Consider the following 5,249-nt stretch of genomic DNA (forward strand, 5'->3'; position numbering starts at 1 on the left):
GCCTATCGGCTGGCCCCTCATTCCCAGAGACTGGTGCTGCGCTGCCCTGTCCTGCCCAGCTTGGGTCCGGGGCTGAACTGCAGACATGCTCGGACGTGTCGCAGCGACAGGGGAAGCCCTGTCGGGGCTGAAGGTCTGATCTGGCATTTCACACAGTGCAGCAGGAGAGTTACATTTAAAAAACTAGAAAGGTACAAAATTAACATGGGCCCCATTGATTGGATTAAAAACTGGCTATCCACAGGCTCCCCTATGCCCCCCCTATATGCTGCCCCCCTGTCAGCCCACCCCACAGGATCCCTCTTGCCTGCCCCACCCTGCCCAGCAGCTCCCCTGAACCCCCCCAGCTCAGCCCACCCCACAGGTTCCCCTGTGCCCCCCCCATTCTGCCTCCCCCATCTGGACAAGCTCCTTGCTATTGAAGGGGGGATGGGGGGTGGGGTGGCTGGGCAGGGGGCTGCCCGGGGAGCAGGGGGTCAGGTGCAGAGCAGCAGGTGCAGGTTGGTGCCGGTATGGAGCCGGGCAGGTTGCTGCGCTTGTAACTGAAGTGCTGGTGGGCTGCCGGTGCTCCCAGGAAGAGCCCTGAGCCACTTCAGCACCTGAGCCGCGATCACGACTTTGCTGCGGTGGGTGGGTGGGGCACATGGGGCAGGTGTGCGGAGCCAACCAACTCCTGTCAGCCCAGTGAGGAGCTGATTCCTGTTCCTCGGAGCCTGGGGGTGGCAGCTGCTTGGCCTGCTCATAGGGTGACGGGGGTGTCACCGCAATGGTGCCTATGGCAAACAGGCCTCTGCTGGTTAGGTCCCCAGACCCACTCAGGCCCTGGCCTGACTGGACCTGGGCAGGGACCGTGGAGGCCAGTAACCCTGCGGCAGCCCTGGCTCTTGGGAGGGGGGCTTGGTGTCCCTAGCCCCATGCTCACTTCCCCCACGTGTAAGAGTGTCAGGGCTCCCAGCTCAGGGCTGGACATGTGGCACCTGGTGGGGGCAGCTGGTGCCAGGGGACTTGAGGGGATGTCCCCTCCTCCAGAGGTGGCTGCATCTGTGAGCATGGGCTGGAGGGTGCTTTGAGGTCCAATGGGATGGAGGGCATGAGGGAAACATACAGACTCAGCCCTTGGGGGTGTCAGCTCCGATCCAGCCCCATGGCAGGGGACTGGCTGGCTTGGAGGACAGGGAAAGAGGCCCGGGGCCTGTCCCCTGTAGGGGGCACCGGCTCTCATCCAGCCCCATGACAGGGGACTGGCTGGCTCAAGGGATGGGAAATGGACCACTGGGCCTTTCCCACGCCTGGCCTGGCCTGGTCTCTTCCTGTGGTGTCTGCAGAGAGCCGAGTGCCTTGGCACCGTGCCCATGGAGCTGGGTGTGGCTGAGCCGGTGCCAGCACGGTGTGTGCTGCCCGTGCCAGGCTGATAAGGGTCGGGTAATCTCAGGAGGTGTTTGCCGATGGGTTGATTGTATTGCAGAGCAAACACAGGCTCCACTCACTCCCTGCTGGGCACTGGACGAGGCGCCTGGGACATGTCCAGCTCCTATTGCCCCTGGGCACCCCTCCCCCTCCCCCCGGGGTTCTGGGGAGGGAAAATAGACCCAGGGGCCATTGGTGAGGACACATTGAACCACAGTCTCTTCAGGGACTGAAGGGTGAGAGACAATAGACTGAGACGTCCCAACAGCTCCCGGCCAACCCCATCGCCTGGGCCTGGGGAGGATCATCCCCTCCGGTCTATTCCCCAGGGTAGGGGGAGAATTGTCCCCTCCACTCTATTCCCTGGGGTAGGAGGTTGGAGGGAGCGCGGGGAAACTGTCCCCTCGGGAATAGAGCGGAGGGGACATCTTCCCCTCTGGTCTGGTCCTGGTGGAGCGGGGATTGTCCCCTCTAGTCTATTCCCAGGGGGAAGCAGACTGGGGCTCAGGGACATGCAGGGGGTGGGGCAGGGGGCTCAGTGGGGCACTGTGCTGCAGGGAATGGGGTGTGGGGCTCAGTAGGGGGTGCTGTGCTGCAGGGAACAGGGCAGGGCTCTCAGTAAGGGGCACTGTCCCCTGGCAGTCGGAGCTGGCCCCAGTGCTGTACTGTCTGACCCACTTTGAGCGAGAGGCTAATTCACTCACTGACACCCTCGGGCTCTTTCCCAGGTGCAGATGTTTCCCTGGCAGCTCAGACCAGCACTCCCGGGTTGCAGCAGGGCCTGCCAGGCTGGCCAGTCCTTAGTGTTGTTTGTACTATGTATGGCATTCTCGTTCCCTGAGTTAGTGTTGTTGTGCTGCTGTTCTCCAGCTGCCCCGCCCCAGAGGTGGCTGCATCCCAGTGCTGGGCAAGCTACCCCACATGGATCAATGCCACTAGCAGATCCCTTGCTGCCATGAGATGTGTGAGGCTGAGGCATATGCAGGGTGACCCTGAGTTGGGGGTGGCCAGTGGGAGGCAGCCAGCCTGGGGGAGGGGCTTGCGCCATGGGGTAGAATTGGGTCCCACAGGCAGCACGGGGGCATCGCTCACAGCCGAGCACTGGGGACACACTGGCTGGACAGGCAGGGCACCCAGAGACCTGAACTGGATTTTAGTGTGTTAGTAAGAGTGTGTCAGGGTGTGTGCGGAGAGCCTCCAGACACAATGTGTGTGGCAGCATGTGTGTGTGTGTGTGTGTGTGTGTGTGTGCAGGGCTCCTCTGCCTGTTGGCATGGTAGTTGTTCGGTGTGTCACTGTGTGGTGAAGTGGGAATGTTGTTGTTTTTTGTGAATACTGAGGTGTGCCTCGGTTTCCCCCATGCGATACTTGAGTATCTCTAGCTGATGGGACACGTGTGTGTGATCATTGCAGGGACACCTAGAGGGCAGGTCTGGCCTGGCAACTGATGGCTGGGCCCCCTCCTCTGCCAGAATCAGCCGGAGGTGTTGGAGAACAAAGAGACCAGGTGACCTGCTGGCCAGGGAATGAGACAAAGGAAGGAGAAGGGGCGATGGGCCTGATGGAGGCCAGGTAGCTGGAAGGTCAGTCTCCTGTTTTGGGACTCAGGGGAAAGGGTGCCAGGGCCCTAGATGCCCTTCCCCAAGATGAAAGTTCCTGCTCTCTGTGCTAACAAGCTCTGTTCTATGCTGTGTTCCTGTTGACTAATAAACCTTCTGTGTCACAAGCTGGCTGAGTTCCTGTGGCTGTGGAGCTGGCTGCATGGTCCCTTTGGGGGCATGTGAGGCTCAACCAAGTGTCCTAGTGGGGTGGACTCACTGCAGGGAGCTCACAGGGTGAACAGGGGGCTGAATGCTCCAAGGTCAGATCCAGGAAGCACTGAAGCTGCAGAAGCTTCTTGCCCTGGAGTAAGAGAACCCTGATGGGGAGAGTCTGGGCTGGCTTCACAGTTCCAGAGCACCAAACCTGTGACTCCTGGACACTGTGTGAGTGTGGGCTGCATGGCAGCATGTGAATGTGGTGAGCCCCTCTGCCCATTGGCAGGATGGCTGTTCAGCAGGTGTGTTGCCAGCAGCTGAGATGGCTCCATGGGGCCAGGGGCTGCTCAGCCCTAGGCCAGGCCTCCCTGGGTGTGGGCTGTGCTGTGGGATGCTGGTTTCCCACAGTGCTGTCCCATCCAAAGCCCCACATGGCATGGCCGTGTTCTCCCTTCGAGGTGTGGGTACCAGCTTCACTGGCGGGGCATTGGCTGCTCCCAGCAGCTGTCTTACCCAGGCACCCACTCAGGCAGCGGCCACGCTGGCAGCCACCGGCCTGCTCCACACTTCCTAGTCTGGAACTGATTGTTTCCACCCCTGCCTGGCAGAGTGGTCCCAGCTGAAGAGCAATGTAGTGGAAGCTCCGCCAGCCCTGGGGGCTTTGCCGCTAGAGGCCAGGGCCCCAGGGACGTGGCTGAGCTGGGGGCACTGGTGCTGTCCTGCTGGGACACTCCGGGATGGCTCTGTGGGGGCTCCGGTCCAGGCACGCCAGCCTGATCCTCCCTGGGGCAGACTAGGTCCTGCTGGGTTTGTCCCGCTTTAGCTGTGGCCCCTTTCCCTGGCCAGCATCAAGTGCCCCCATGTGATGCAGGGGGCAGCCGGGATGGTGACAAGGATCCCCTCTGGCCTGGGAACCGCTCTGTACTGACCTCCCTGCCCACACCACAGGGGACAGAGTGAACTGGGCATGATGGGAGTGAAGGCTCAGGGCTGGGGTGGCGGGATTGAGGGTATGGGGCTGGCAGGGAGTGAGGGCGCAAGGCTGGGGGGGTAAGGGTGTAGGACGGGGGGTGGAGTTGAGGGTGGCGGGGCTGGTGTCTGGGGATAGCAGGGGGTGAGAGCACATGATTGGGGGCAGCAGGAGTAAGGGCGTGGGGCTGAGGGGTGGCAGGGGATGAGGGTGCAGGACTGGGGGCGGTGGTACCGGGGGCGTCGGGGTTGAGGGCGTGTGGCTGAGGGGTGGCAAGGGATGAGTACGCAGGACTGGGAACGGCAGGGTTGAGGGCGTGGGGCTGACAGTGGCAGGGGGTGAGGGCGCAGGGCTGGTGGTGGCAGGGGATGGGGGTGCGGAGATGGACATGGTGGGTGCCAGGGGCTGGGTTCACTTGTGTTGCTGGATTCAAGCCCTGCTTCTCTGGCCTCCCTGGTTCCGGGGGCATCGCCGCCATGGGACAGGGCTGTGCTGATGCCAAGCTGGTGCCAGAGGCTGGGGGAGCCCCATGGCCCCTCTGATCTGGGCCAGGTGCTGCCATCACCTGTCTTCCCCAGGGCTGTGCACCCCACCCCCATCCCAGGGCCTCAGGGTGGTAGGGGGCAGGGAGCAAAGCCCCTGGGGTGTGGGCAGCACCTGGCCCAGAGGGCCCCACTCCCTGCTGGGTGCTTTAGAGTCAGACCCCAAGAGCAGCCCCTCCCTGCCATGGGGCTCGGTGCATGCCTGGGGGGCTCTAGGGGTGCTGCTTCTCTCCCCAGTGACACCTGTGCTTGTTGTGGGGCCGGGGGAGGGGGGCTCGATTTGTGGCCCGGGGGGGGGGCGAGGTGCGTGGCCAGGGGGCCGGTGGGGGGGTCGATGCATGGCCGGGGGTGGGAGCGGGTTCGGTGCGTGGCCGGAGGGCCGGTGGGGGGGTCGGTGTGTCGCTCAGGGGGGCTGCGCTGCCCAGTGACCCTGTGCTTGTTGTGGGGCGGGGGGGGGAGGCTGCCACCCGGGAGGCGGTTTGGGGGGTTCTCCTGGAAGCCTCCGCTGCTTTCCAAGGGGTTGGGGGCGCTTCCAGAGCCAGAGAGAGAACCCAGGCATCCTGGTGCCCAGCC

The sequence above is a fragment of the Chrysemys picta genome, chromosome 20 (assembly GCF_011386835.1).
Source record: "Chrysemys picta bellii isolate R12L10 chromosome 20, ASM1138683v2, whole genome shotgun sequence".
NCBI lineage: Eukaryota > Metazoa > Chordata > Testudines > Emydidae > Chrysemys > Chrysemys picta.